This window comes from Pseudochaenichthys georgianus, chromosome 4, assembly GCF_902827115.2.
Source record: "Pseudochaenichthys georgianus chromosome 4, fPseGeo1.2, whole genome shotgun sequence".
NCBI lineage: Eukaryota > Metazoa > Chordata > Actinopteri > Perciformes > Channichthyidae > Pseudochaenichthys > Pseudochaenichthys georgianus.
This window is the reverse complement of record NC_047506.1, coordinates 31,255,511-31,271,731: the sequence shown is the minus strand read 5'-3', so window position 1 is coordinate 31,271,731 and position 16,221 is coordinate 31,255,511. Positions and strand designations below refer to the sequence as shown.

Below are 16,221 nucleotides of genomic sequence, written 5' to 3'. Positions count from 1 at the left end.
TGAAATGCTGTTGTGTTTTCTGAAATGCTGTGTTGTCTTGCACTTCAGGGCCACCGTACAGATGTACAGATTCAGATCTGTTTTGATCTGTGTGTATTTACGGTATTTACATGAACACAGAGCGGATCAAAGCAGAGACATAAACACAGTTTTTTAGGGAAAACACTGCGGTCCCACAGACAATATTGTATCTTTAACAATCAACACCTTAAATGGGTAAAGATGGTCGCTTAACGTAAGGTATGTTTCATTCAACAGGGTCCGTGTGGAAACATATAACAACTATTGTAACAAGGTAGGCCTACAACCTGCATCAGCGCCCTTAAAAGTCGGCACAAGAGTAGACATGCAGAGCCGGACTGACGCAGTAAAGTTCTACACCGCCTGACAGCAGACATGAAACAATCATTTAAAACAATGACGTAGTCTATAGACATGCAAACATGCCGCAAGCTCATCCATCAGATATGACTCCCCCCTCCCCACTGAGCTCGGTTTAATGTGCATAACTTTGGGCAAGGTTCATAGTTTTAAATATTGTAAATCAAGCAACTGTCGGACTTACGCTCTACAAATACTCACAGTATAAAAAAAACACGCTAAACACAAGTCAATCAATATAAACTGACCTTATGATTTTCATAGCTTTATCCTAGCTAACACCAGTGAATGACAATGTTTACAAATTGACAGCTGTATTTACGTTGCTCGTTGTAACGGCAAATGTGAACTCTGCTTTTTGCAAACAATGTGTCTTGTGATAACTTGTAACTATGACGAACATTTGATGACATTAAACAACTTTTAATAACTTTTACCTTGTAGAGATGTTCTCGGGACAGAACCAGCTTACTCCTCCGATGCGGGAAGAAAAAAATGGTAGAACCCCTTCCCCCCTCCTTTGTTTAAAAAAGAAAAAGCTTCACATTTTTAAAAATAAATATATTTGCAATTTTTTTTTTCTGCTTTACATCTTGTCCATTAAAGTGCCATATTGTTCAGGTTCAATTACGAAACTATTAAAGTACGGGTTTGAGTCCGACCATATTAATTTGTGAATAAAATATTTGTAAATAATCATTAGAAGCTGAGTAATCGGCTGCGCAGCAAGCTGCTGACGTATGTGCTCAGTGGGCGGAGTTACAGAGACAAACATAACTTTTTTATTATTTCTTAACATGATTGAGACTTATAGAACGTACACCCCTCAAGTATAACATAGTTCTACATGATTGATTCATGTTTCGACGAGAAACATGAATAAATTATGTTTCATATATTAAATGCATATTTGCAAATTGAACAACCCCACTTTCCCCTTTTTTCAGTGCAGCATCTGTCTCACCTCTCCTTACATAACCCCTGCAGAGCCAGAAAACAACATCACAGTTACAGAAATATAACACAGTGTTAGACTTTTGGGGGTGAAGAAGGGGGTGAGAGTGAAAACAAGAATATGGCAGTTACACGTTACAATAATTTAAAAGAATATTTTAAAAGAGAAAAGAATCCACAATGGTTTACAGTCCAAATGTTGATTTTATTTTGTATTTAATTGGAATAATCTTCAAACTTCAAGTACAGTACTACATCTAATGACACTTGGTTTTCCTAAAGTAAAGTTTTGAAAGCAGGACCCTAGAGTAGTATTTTACACATAGTTTATAGTATGCGTATGTTTGTAGTATTTCTTTTGTTGTTTGATGTAATGTTGTGTTTTTAATGGAAACACTGAGTGTTATATGCATTTCAGAAAAATAAAACATCGTTATATATATATATATATATATATATATATACATGTTTGTTATTTAAAGAGGTGAGATTAATCTGAAATATTCAAAAAGTGTCAGTGGACAGCTTACATCCTCTGTTTTAAAAGTCAAAATACAGTAATGAAGTATAATTTAGGCTGAAGCATCCAAAAAAAGTTATAATTGTATTTGACAGTGTCAATCAAACAATTAGCAGTAATAAAAAAATATGTAGTGTTGACCAGGATTCTGTATTTTCCCCCGAGTCTGTGTCCTTGACTCAGGGAAACCTCTCCAGCAGGCGCAGGTGGAAAGAGTGAAGTCGTGCCAAGATCTCGTCCAGGGTGTCGGAAGGAGCCAAAACACACAACCTGAGGGGAAAGAAAACAATGCATTACCATGTATGAACACATATATGAGTCTAAAGGACAAATCATTGGTGACTTGATCAGAATTATACATTTAAAATGAAGAAAAACTTGCAGGGAGATAAATATGCCCAACAAAGAGTCCCTATTACCCTGCCACGGCACACTATAGGGCAGGGGTGCCCAACCAGTCGATCACGATCGACCGGTCGATCGCGGGGAGATTCCCAGTCGATCGTGAGATGTGTCTAAAAATAGAACAACAATATTCTGTTTTATCGTTAATGTCCTATAAGATAATCTTCCTGTGCCAGAATAATGCACTTGAACGCATCAAAGCTTTGTGATTGGCCGGCGTGACCCCATGTGTCGGGGCGTGGCTGGTGGGCAGTGGGCACTATTTCGCTGACATTGTCCGTGTCAACAGGAGACTAGAGACAGTCCGCACACACACACAAGACCGCAATCATGGCAGAAGCAAAACATATATAATTTTCACTCCAAGTGGGAGGATGATTATTTTTGTATCTATTCCAATTCAAAGTCCATCTGTCTCATCTGCAATGTGAGCGTGGCTTTATCGAAGAAGAGTAATTTAGGAGCGGCATTTCAAAACAGTGCACAAACGCTACGAGACGGAATTCCCTCCTAATTCTGCCCTATGCTCCCAAAAGGGGAGGGACCTGAAAGGACAGCTAAATGCACAGCAGTCCATTTCCACCAGGCCCAACAACAAGAGCAAGGCTGCTACCATAGCATCTTATCGTGTCAGTCACGTTCTTGCGAAACACATGAAGTCTTTCAAAGACGGCGAAGTTGTGAAAGAAGCATTCCTGGAGGCTGCCGATGCGTAATAAAAATAACAGTAGAATTTCAACAGGTTTTTGATATGATAAAAACTCAAGTTAGATACCGTTATTAATCAGCTGTGAGTTTTTCAACTTATTCATTTTAATTATTGTACACAATGGTATAAGAATGCACACTTAAATTGATTATAGTCTATTATCAATTCAGGTTAAGAAACTAGTGTTGCTTGCATCCTATTTTAAAGGCATTTCTTTGTATAATCTACTAAAATAAAACAAAAAAAGGGTTTGATTCTATTAATTTTGTCTTTTTTATTGCACTTTGGCAGCAGATTCCTGTGTAGCTTCAGATCTGAGTTGTCTTATTAGTAAGCCTAATTTATACTTTTGTAGCAACACTATTTTTATTTAATGGCAAAGAAAGGGTTCAGAGTTTTTTCTTTTTTCCCTGTGTCATATGTGGCAGCACTGTTCAATGTTTCTTGAAAACATTACCCACTGTAGTATGTGACGTGTGAATAAACTCCAACTCTGTATCAACAACACTGTTGTGTAAATTCAGTAACATACTTGTATGTGTGTAGATTAGAAAGAGGTAAGATAAAGGATCTGCAGTATTTTATGAAGTATTAATTGTACAAAGGTCAGTTTTTATACAAGTAGAAGTGTGTATTTTCCTGGTAGTAGGCTGTCAGTAATGGCTACGCCTCTCGATTTGGACTGGTAGATCTCGGGAAGACTGGCAACTTTAAAAGTAGCTCTCGGTTCAAAAAAGGTTGGGCACTCCTGCTATAGGGGAATGATCTGTCCAACACTTTCCAGGATGTTCCCACTTTACAAAATGTCTTCATATTTCATAGTTCATATTCACAAAGCTTCGGGCTTCAAAGAGTTCTCCTAGTGTCAAATTCCAAGCAAAAAACCTTGGAAAAGTAAATGTTTTATAATGATTTCTCCTTACAATTAAGATGAAATGAATATATAAGTTCTCCACAAAGCATCTAAGAGAGCTATTCAATACAAATACAAAATGTTAGGAGAAGAGGATTTTTAATAAATAAATAGTGATAGATTTACATGCCAACCAAATTACATGTACATTTTTTCTGTGACTAAGTTAGTTAGTAGCTCTCTAAATGGATAAAGCACTCTTGGTTAAATGAACATATTTTCACAAAACTTTTCATAAATGTCACAAAAAGTCCCTGGGTTTCATAATGCCCTCTCTTTCCAAAAGTCTTTAATAATGTATCTTAGTACAATGTTCTCTCTATAAAAAACTACAACAACAACAACAACAACAACAGTGAACTCTGTTTTTTTGTATTCCCTTAGGGGCCTTTTTATGCTTTTTGGGGTTTCCTTTCCTCTAGTGTGTAATGTAGGTTTCTTCTCATGTAAATGGTCTACAAAGGCTAAAATCCCAAATTTCTCTCTCGCACACTCCCCCATTCCTGAAACGCAGTGGCGAACCGTCAGGGCCCTCTAGGCCCTCTGTGAGGTCCTAAGATATTCTAAAAAATAATATTTGAAAACATTAAAAAAAACGTTTTTTTTTTAAATATTATTTTTTATATTTTTTTGTTGTTACATTTTTCATTAGTTTTACCAAAATAACTTGATTTAATTGTATTTAAAATAATATTTCCAAAGAAATAAATCCTTCGAAACTGCCTGTTCAGTTTCTGTTGGAATGTGAAGGGTTAAATGCCGTCTGCGAGTTATGTGAAGACCGGAGGGCTTGTTGGTCCCTCTGTAGATTCACAGAGGGCCCGCCATAGTAACTCAATGAGAGAGTAATGTCAAATGACAGTACAATTGACCAATCATATCTTCCCTCTAAATGGGCGGGCTTTATTTTCGCGGACTTTATGACAGGTTCCGCCCGCTGTGAGGTGTATGCAAGTGGTCCAGTGACGCGTCCTAAAACCCGCAAGTAAGCTTCGCTCGGATTCCCTCGACAGAAAGCAGTGGGATTTCTCCATAAGGTTTTGGAAAATAGCTCGAAATAAGGTCTGTGGAAAACGAACTTGTTAGATAAATGCACGTTTTGTTCAGCCGGATAATATCCACATGTCTACCCTACTTTTATTATTTTCGAATCATAAATCTAATCGATAGATTTATGATCGATAGATTTCTAATTAGCATAAGTTCGTTCTCGATGGCTCACTTCAGTGATAGTGAGGACATCTTTGCGAAATTATTAACCGAGTCATTTTAAAGATTGAGTTACAATGATAAATTGGAGTGGCAAAGGATCAGCTGAATGACCCCGCCATGAAGTGCTTCATCCAAAAGAACAGGAGGATGGACTTTGTGTTTCAGTGATTTGATCATCAAAGGTAGGCCTAAGTCATTTTCAATGCGGGCCGCCGTGCCGACTTAATTCATTTGTAATTGCTACTTGGCTGTGTGTGCCCTGTCATGATAGGTGTAGGTATAAATGATGTTATTTTGTGTGGTAGAGGGTCGCTGTCATTGATGCGTTTCACCCCAGACCGCTGTTTTGATATTCCGCTGAAGTATAGTTGAGACGTAATATCTCCTTTTTTTAGAGGGAAGGGGGGGGTCAGAGGGCTAGGTATAAAAGTCACGGCTCGCCACTGCTGAAACGCATACATTTGACTCCAATTGTTTAATTCTGGAAATAATTATATCACTGTGTTACACTCACTCTTCTATTGGCTAGTGCTCCAACACATTGTACGTGAGAGGTTAAGGGGCGGAACATATCTAAGCGGTAGACCAATCAAATATAGACGGCCAGCTAACCAATCAAAGCAGATGGGCTCTGGTTTCAGACAGAGGGTGAAAAGAGGTGCTGCAGCATTAAAGAATGGAGACATGTCACACCTTCAAAACGTAAACTAGCATAACAGGGCCCCTTTAAATAACAGATGCCTACATGAAGGTATCAGGCATTTTCTTTTTACCTGATGTGGAAGTTTGGATCTACTTGTCCGTTCTCACAGCCGGCTCCCAAACGCACACCTTCCTCCTCCAGTAACCTCTGGCAGTAAAGCACATCTGCCTCCACTCCTAACATCTGGAATAAATCACCTTGACCCATTGTAATTAAGCTTTTCAAGGCATAATATGAGATATGATGCACAACATGAATCAACTTAATAATATTTCTTATAATCAGTGCTTCTTTTTTTTTAAATATTCAGAGAATAGTATATTCTTGTATTAATAATAAACAGCCATAAACCTTGTAAAAAAGTTTTGGGCTTGAGGTCCAGTGACGATGATCCCTCACCTTGGCCTCCTCTACCATTGAGGTGGTAAATGCAGACGGGGAAAAAGAAAAACTCCCCCCCTCGCTGGTTGGCATTTGATCCCTGATAGATCATTCAGGAACTCACAAGCACGCTGAGCATTCTGGGACAAGGTTGTCATAGAGTGAAGAATCTCCTGAAATTATTGAAATGATTTTAAGTGAAGATGATTGTGAAAGGAATCATTCATAGTGAAAGAGCAACATAGAGGCCCAATTCCAACCGCCCCAACGCACTCCCACTCTGTGAGTGAATTCGTCACACCCACAGCTGAATGAGGCTTCCTTCTTTAAGGTGGAGGTTGTAAATACAGCTTTGGGAAAAACTGCCTTTCTCAAGGAAAAACTTTTCTTAACCATGGTGAGCAATCTATTATTATAAAAACTCAATCAATCGTGGCATTCAATTTTTTTGTAAACCTCGTTTAATTTTTAGATCAGATATTTATGAGCTGCTTCGTTTTTGCAACAGTCACTATAAATATACTATCAGATGCACACGTCTGCCGTTTTTTCAAGATAAGACACGGGTGTATGATCCAAGCAAAAATATAAAATAAGATTATGATGTAACCTTGAAGTTTTAGCATCTGTATGACAATGTGACATTTCTATATCTGTGCATTTTACTAATGCCTTTTAGCACAGAACTATGTGTACACAGCGTGTTACATGACGGACACAAACAGCGTTGCACATGGTCAGGTAGGCAGGTGGTTGGTCGTAAGAGATGCTGACTAACTGTTGGTTGGCCACTCCCACCCCGTACATGTTGGTTTGGAACAGCACTCAGTGTAGCTGACTCTCCATGCAACCATCAAACGGAGTGGAAGTGAGTAGAGGGAAGGTGTAGGGGTTGGTTTGGTATTGGGCCAAAACTACCCCCATACTGCAGTTTCTCGCAGCTCTACAGCAAAGTGTATTTTTGCGTCTTTCAGCTCCTTGTTTTGTATTTTCAGCTCAATTGTGACCATATTGTTTTTGCCTTCATCCGCCCTGTTTTTAGATAAGTTACACTATAAACTACCTAAAATGACCTGACTAAAACAGTTTTTGGAAATATCCTGCTGACTGAGCAGTGTTCCTCCTTGGCTAACAATAGAGTTATTACGGCCCGTCCACACAGCGGCATGCGCTGAAGCTTCCAACGCTTCTGCCCATTCACTTTGAATGGGGTGACGTCACTTTTAGCCGAACTGCATCGTGGGAAGCGACGCGGAGCGTAGCTGGCGTGGCTCGCTGCAAAAGTTGAGCAATGTTCAACTTTTGACGCCCTGGCAGAAGCGTCAGCTAATCGAATCATATGCCAGTACAAGCTCTAGCCAATCAAACCGCTGCTTGTGTGTCAGGGGCGGGAGATTCATTTGATTGGTTGTTGGTCGAGTGTCAGACACGCCCGCCGGCAAGCGTCAACGCACACCGCTGTGTGGACGGGCCGTTAATGTGGTGCATTTATATAACTATATAAGAATATTTGAGAAAACATGGGTTTGTTTTTCCAATACCTGTGAATATGTTTTATAGGAAGGATCTTCAGGGGTGGGTGGATTGACCATGACCTCCAGAGCGAGCTGTGGTAAAACTGGAGGGCTGGAAGGGGCCTGCGCATCTCTTAAATATTTCATCACGGCTGGGTCCAGGTTAACTGCCTCCATATACGCTCCCCTTAGACCACACCTACGTAAACACAGTGTGATGGGAAACATTTGTATCACACATGAAGAAATATATATATGTGTGGAGGCCAGGGGCGGACTGGGACTACAAATCAGCCCGGGACTCTCGACCGGCCCACTTCGGTACCGCCGGCCCACCGCGGTACCGCAAGTAAATACCGCTAGTAAATACCGCTAGTAAATACCGCTAGTAAATTTTCGGGGGACTGGGGGGGGGTAGACAATTTACTAGCGGTAGACATTAAGGGTAAATAATGTCTACCTACGGGCCGGTGGACTTGTATTATCACTGGCCCCACCATTGTAACCACTGGCCCGGAGCATTCGTCCAAAAAAAAAATCGACTAATAATGAAGAAAATTAACACATTTGTTGCAATAGTAATGTATGCACTAACTACATTACTACTTGTACTACAACATTTTAATCATCAGTTCTTCCTCATTTTCCTCAATTGTTCATATTTGGTTTATTAAAATAATGATATTGTGGTCATTGTTAAAAAATGTCTGCTATTATTATTATTATTTGTATAATGCACTTTCTGCCTTCCTGTCATTAGGAGTTAGACATGTAATGGCTATGTAATAGATTTGATTAGAACCTTCATTATCCTAAACTGCTGGGACATTTTGCCAATACCTTTATATTGTCTACTCTTTACTTACATGTCAGCATAGGTCGGCATTGATGTACAGAGCCGACAGAAGACACTAGGCTTGTTTGAGACACATTGCGGCTCGCCTCGAAAGTAGACGAGGGTAGCCGATCGCAGCCGGGGGAGGTGTCAAAAAGCTCGTCTTAAGTCGGACAGCTCGGACTCTGAGTCGGCTTGACTGGCTGGGTTTGCAATGGCGGAAATTGCGTTGGCGTTTTTCGTTGCCGATGAAGTGGATGCAATAGAAATGCTCCCCCCTCTTAATGTTTGCAAAACTGATAGGTGGACAGGCTACAAATGATCAGTCCCTTCAGATCCGCACACATGAAGCTTCATGAGCATGAATTGAACAGACCTGCTGCTGTGTTAATTCTTTAGCTGCCACTTTAAGCTTTATGATGTGTACAACATGGATGTAATTTGATTTAATCTTGCCATTTTAAATGATGTATTCAATAAATAAGGTTAAACCAAATCATTACATTACAATAGATTTTATTTTAATGATTTGGTTTAACTTAAAGAGAAACTTTATTGTTATTGCACATATTACAGGTACTGAGACAACGAAATGCAGTTTCGCTTCTAACCAGCTGCAACAAGCAGTGAAGTGGAAAGTAATGTACACAATCTACAGAATAACATAATGAATGAATTGAATGATGAATAAACAGTGGGGTATGAATACACTAGATATGAGCCTGTGAGCAGTATGAACAGTGTGTCTGAATATGCTAAGATATAAAGTATGAAACGGTAAGCAGTATAGTATAAAATATATAGATATTAATTTCATGATGATAAACATTGTGGAACAATGATGAAAAATGGGAATGGATGTGGCGACGTAAAACTGACACAAAACAACAACAAACTTTTGCCAGCCAATTGGAGAGTTTCATCAGCAGCACGTGGTAAAAACCACCAATGAGCGCTCAGTTCGAGATACCAGCGAGCCGTTTCCCATCAAGCATTTCGCTTCCGCAGCTCGTGGAGAGCAACTGTGCCAACTCGCCTCGCCTCGCTCTTAAGGCTGCGGGCGTCTTTGTCCCGCGAGATTTCAAAGTCTCATGTGGGCGAGCCTCCAGAGCAAGTCGGACAAAATTACTAACCATCATGCAACGCACTAGCAAGACGTTGATCGCAACTGCGCAGGTCTGCGCAGGTTTTGCTTGTCTCAAACAAGCCTCTTGTTTATATTGGCATCATATGGAGAGGTGCAGCCAGTGACGCGTCCTAAAACCAGGAAGTAAGCTGCTGGTTCCCTCGACAAGGGTTTTGGAAAATAGCTGGAAATAAGGTCTGTGGAAAACAAACCCGTTTGATAAATGCACGTTTTGTTCAGCCGGATAATCTCCACATGTCTACCCTACTTTTATAATTTTCGAATCATAAATCTAATCGATAGATTATAAAAGGGTTTTAGGACGCGTCACTGCAGCCAACTCCATCGATCAAGCTGGCTGAAACTTTCTCTCCCTCTTCTTCTCATACTCCCTGTCACTCTCCTTTAACTCCTCCGGTGACTTTCTTTTATTTGAAGATTGTTTTTTGCCCGACGCTTGGCCGGTTACCGCTGGTATTAAAAACATTTGGCGAATGGTTAGGTGGCGCGATAGTCTGTAGTGAAGCAGCGCGCTCCCGCTCACCGGAGCCTGCTCCCGCTGCGCTCCGGAGCAAACAGCTGTTTGCTTTTCACCCATCAACAACGACAACCGACTCATGGAACGCTATGTTGTAGCGTTGATAAACGAAACAATTTAACTAAATTGCTAGTCAAAATACCAATACCACAGGACCATTTTATATTTTTAGTGGCCCGAGCGGGCAAGTGGAAAGTACGTTATGCTGGCCCGGGGTGTCTAAATAGTGCTTCCGGGCCAGCGGGCCATTTAATGTCGAGCCCTGCCGGTTACCGGCCGGCCCACATCGTCCGACCGGCCCACTTCAGTACCGGCCCATCGGGATTCGTCCCGAACGTCCCGATGGCCAGTCCGCCCCTGGTGGAGGCTCTGGGTGCCTTGATGTCACAATAAGATGAGAACCTTATCTGGATGTCTTGAATCTAAATGTAGATTTGGTATGATTATTACTTGATGTGTAAGGAGGGAAGTGTGGCCCTCTGTTTCATTGCATAAAGGATTTGCTCTTAAGCAAAGCAAAGATACTTTTGTGTAGACGAACAGATGGACTAAGGGGGACATTAGGGTTAGGGTTAGGGTTACCATGCAGATATAGAAATCTGAAAAATGCAAGAATAAACCGGAAAATGAGAATAACATGTCCTCTTTAAAGACACTCACTCTCCCATGCAGGCGCTGGATAATGAGTGGAAGGAGACCAGCTCCACTTTCTTTGAGTACTCTTTGCCCATCTCAAACAGGACTCTCTTATAGGAAAGAGACTCTTTCCCTTGTCCATACACACTGTCCTGGTACACCTAGAAGGTTTTAGGAAGACAAGAAAAAAGGTAACTTGTTTGAAATTGGGAACAACTTTTATGAATCAGTGTCCCTGTTAAGCTTGTAATCACCTCATCAGCCAACAGGACGAGGCCTTCGGTTGCAGCAAAACGAATAACTTCCTCTATTGATTTCCTGTCTTGCACATGACCTAGAAGTACATTTAATAGTGAGCAACAATGATTGTAGTTCGGAGATCAGTCAATGTATCTGCTCGCATTTACCTGTGGGGTTTCCTGGATTGCTGATGTAAATTGCTCTGGGAGAACAGTGTCCCCTAGTGGTTCTCAGAGCTCGGTGCAGCTCGTCCAGTTCTACAGCCCAGCCTTGGTCCTCCAACAGCTGGTAAGGCACCGAAGTCAATCCAGCCATGTTCAGCAGTGTGGGCAGGGGTGTGGGCAGGGCATCGGGGTCAACACACCTGTGCGATTCTCCCCTTCCCCACTGGCCATCAGGTGCAGAACGATCTGAACACATCCATTAAGAATACAATAAAGATAATGCAACAGTACTACACAGTATAAAACGTTTTGGCATGATTCTTTAATGTGTTTATTCTTAATGTCCCTCTCGCCGCCCTTCTCGCCGCTCCTCACACCGCATATCGCCGCTCAATCTACAACAATCTACTGGATTCGGGTATGTTCTGCCGCCCGCAGTGGACATCCCCTGTACAGTTTCGGAGGTGTTGCACAAACAATTGCTGGTTGCACTGTCGCGGACATTCATTTCGGAAAATGTTTGTCTTTCTCACATGCCTGCCACGATGGTCCTTCAGAATTGTTTTTTAAACTCTAATCTCACTTTCGCGAAGTTTGCTGGTGACTCTAGATCAGCTGACAATGTATGTGTGTTGATTAAGAGGAAAAGGTGCTTGGTATTTTTATTGTTGTTACTATCAGGAAATGTACAGCCAAATCCAGGTCCACCTAGCAGTATTAGTCAAATAGCTACTCCTGCTGATTTTATATCTAGATCTGGGCTAGGTTTAATTCATTTAAATGTGCGTAGTCTGTTACCTAAATTAGATTTTGTCCGTATTTGGGCGAGTTCGACTGATGCTGATGTCATTGTCTTATCAGAAACGTGGCTAGATAAATCCATTTTGGCCTCTGACATTTACATAAATGGTTACAGTGTATATCGTACTGACCGGCCTAAAAAAGGTGATGGCGTTGCCATTTATGTGAAAAATAAGTTTTGTGTAACTAATATGGTTTCCAAATCTGTTAGTAAACAGCTAGAATTTTTAGCCGTGAATATTGAGGTAACAAAGGGTCAACAGCTCATGGTGGTGGGCTGCTACAGGGCCCCTCGGCTGTCAAGGACTCTTTATCGTCTTTGGCAAAACTGTTATCAGAACTTTCCTACAAGGAAATAGTGCTGCTTGGTGATTTTAATTGGGACTGGTTAACTTCTGTGTCAGAGGATTTTAAAAACCTGTGTACCTCATTGAATTTTACCCAGATTATAGACAGTCCTACTCGCCCAAATATTAAGTCCCCAAATAAATCCTCCTTAATTGATCTAATTTTAACAAATGTTCCACATAAATACGGAAGTATGGAAGTATGGAAGTCTGCTTATGTCTTGCCTTTACTGAAAGGAGGGGAGGCAACTATTTTAAATAACTATAGGCCAATCTCTAAATTGTCAGTTCTGGCTAAGGTTCTTGAACGCCTAGTGAGTGAACAGGTAAAGGAGTTTTTATGTATAAATGATATCCTGTCTAAACATCAGTCAGGATTCAGAAAGAAACACAGCACCATCACTGCCACAATGAAAGTGGTAAATGACATTACTAGTATTTTAGATAATAAGCAGAGTTGTGCAGCTCTGTTTATTGACCTTTCCAAAGCGTTTGACACCGTTGATCATCGCATCTTAAAGCAGAGGCTACTCAGTATTGGCATATCCAGCAATGCAGTGGGGTGGTTTGTGAACTACCTCTCTGAAAGGTCCCAATGTGTTCATTTTGATGGACTGTCTTCTGAATGGTTAAACATTTCTAATGGTGTACCACAAGGTTCTGTTTTAGGACCACATTTATTCTCCATATATATTAATAGTGTAGGTGATAATGTGGATGAAGGTACTTTACATTTTTATGCGGATGATACTGTGATGTACTGTGCAGGTCCCTCCATTCAGGAGGCTGGTGTTAAATTACAGGCTGTTGTTAACACTATTCAGACTCAGCTCTCTGAATTAAAGCTTCTTTTAAATGTGGATAAAACCAAGGTAATGCTCTTTTCAAAAGCTAAAAAGACACCAGAGCCTGTTTTAGATATTGTAACTATGCAAGGAACAAAACTTGAAGTTGTTGCCTGTTACAAATACCTTGGTATCTGGCTTGATGATTGTCTCTCTTTTAAACTTCATCTCAATAACCTGCTTAAAAAACTGAGGGTTAGGCTAGGGTTCTTTTTCAGAAACAAGTCCTGTTTCTCGCTTGAGGCCAGGAAAAGGCTAGTCACTGTGACCTTTTTACCTGTGCTGGTCTATGGTGATTTGTTGTATATGAATGCACCTGCCAATTACCTGAGCAAATTGGATGCTGCGTATCACAGTGCTCTGATTTGTCACAAATTGTAAAGCGCTTACACATCACTGTACACTGTATACCAAGGCAGGTTTACCATCACTCTCTGTACGGAGGCTCAGTCATTGGTACACGTTTATCTATAAAGCTTTGTTGGGTAAACTATTATTATATCTGCTCTCTGATAACACAGAGAGTTGCAAGCAGCTATTGTCTGAGGTCACATGATGTAGTCTTGTTAGATGTGCCAAGAGCAAGGACTGTCTTCGGTAAGACAGCTTTTATGTGCGTACAGCTCCACTTGCTTGGAACAATCTTCAGCAAGAATTGAAACTGAGCAATCTCATTCCTCTGCATGTTTTTAAAGCTAGGCAAAATGAAATGCTTGCTGATACAATGGGCACTTGTAAATGTCTATAACTATGTATCCTGTAAATATAATGTATAATGTCCTTTATTGTTTTATGTTTCATGTGGAATCTATATGGCAGGTCTCCCTTGAAAAAGAGATCTATGATCTCAATGGGACCAACCTGAAAAATAAAGGTTTGAAATGAAATGAAATGAATGTGGTAATTCCTGTTGGAAAATACTTGGCGACGTGTACCTGAGCAGGTGTGTTCAGACAAGCCAGACAACATACATTTCTAAATAGCTGAGTGTTAGAATCTCACACAGTGTTCTGTGTGGCCGTGCATGAGCACAATGTGTTTTTTGTTCACTGGTATTTCATTTATGAGGCTTGGTTCAGTCTTTTTCTCATGAAGTTTAGAGGATTGTATTGGTCCACTGTGAGGTAGATTAGGAGGCTTCCCCAACTGTTGTTCAACTGGAAGGTGGCCAATATAAACACTGGGGTTGTCATATGCTTTAACTGTAAAGCCAACTGAGACAAATGTATCCTTTGTGATACAGCTCGGATGGCCTATCCCTTTTTTAATTTCCTTTCAATTTTGAGTACAGTTGCTTAGGTTAAACGCCCTGACACACCTACCCAATTTTGGGAGTCAGAGGCCGTCAGAGGCAGTCGGGCATTCGCGGCGCCCTACTCAGGTTGGTGTGTCCCGCACCGTCGTTGCTTTACGGCACATTTTCACACCTCCCGTGTCCGATTCAACATGCCGACGCAGGCGACGTAGCAGACGTAAAAGTCGGGACGTAAAAGTCGGGACGCCTTCGGTACGCGTTCTTTGGTCTCAGGTTGGTGTGTAGCGGCCTTAAAAGCTAAAGCACTTCTCCAAATGAACTGTCTTTTGCATCCTTTACACATTTTTGGTTTCCAGTGTCTCTAGTTTAAGTCACCTTTTTTGTTTAGAGAGGTCGTAACACCTATGGATTGCCATGAAATAAAGTTCAAACATTCATGTAACCCACGGACTCAATTCCTTTGACTACTCCACTACGATTAGTTTTGTAGGTGAAAAGTCTCAACAATGTCCTATTGGATTGTAATATATTTGGTGACACTCTTTACAAAGAGTGCCGACAGCCGGTCAGAATAGTCCTTGCACCAATGGTTAGTTTATAACTAAATTCCTGCAAAACAAACGATATCCCCATCAACCTTCTGGATTTGTGTTTAGTGCTTATTAGCCAATGTTAGCATTTGTACACACATAACTAAGAATATGAACATAGTAAACATCCACATGTCAGCATTGCCATTGTTAGGATGCTGACTTTCTAAGCTAATTAATGGACGTTTATTTGTAATGCAGAATTAAGATGTATGTTTCATCTCCAAAAAATGCCACTACTAATCATACTCCAAAGATACTTTATCATCCTACCAACAATGTCTTCGTAGAACCAGAGGAGATGACGATGTCTTCTGGGTTTGAGCTCACTCCACCGTCTCGCCTCATGATAAACTCTGTAACACTTTTACAGACATATGGTATGCCATAGGTTGTTGCACAGTATGAGCCTGCAATCGAAACATTTTATAGATCAGCCATTAGAGGAGAGTTGCCAGTTAAAGGAATTCTAAAAAATGTGTTGTTGCCTGGACGATGAATGAAGTAGTATTTCCTTCTTACCCACGCTCCTTCCACTGCAGACCCCCAGAAGCGTATTTGCCCTCTGCCTGGCATCCAGGGGAAGGCTTTTTTCATCCAGGAGCTTGGGGTAGACACACGCTGCCAAGACCTGAGAACACACACAGGTGGAGACAGGCTCCGTTAGTAGCTGTCAGACTGGTCACAGATAGTCAGAGAGGTACCACACACACCCACACACACACACACACACAACACACACACACACACACACACCACACACACACACCACACAACACACACACACACACACACACACACACACACACACACACACCCACACACACACACACACACACACCACACACACACACACACACACACACACACACACACACAGAGATCACATTTTAAACAAACCTGCCGCACAAACGAGACAGGTTTCATCCCTGCCCTGTGGGGATCTCCTGTGCTGACATCCATCACCTGCTGGAAGGGTTTCTCGGCTCCCTGAGAAAAGAAATGTGTGATATAACTGCAAGGAGGTTGTAAAAAAACATTTTATTTCACCTTACACCTGCACTATAACAGTAATGCTCTTGCAATAGAGTAACCAAGTTTATCTTTAATCATCTACATGTCATCCACTGGGGGAATTTGTACCCAGGACAT

General features: G+C 41.0%; 1 pseudogene; it reads right to left on the bottom strand.

The window, feature by feature from the left end:
• Positions 1 to 1,531: 1,531 nt before the first annotated feature.
• LOC117445013 (alanine aminotransferase 2-like) lies at positions 1,532 to 16,221 on the bottom strand (annotated as a pseudogene).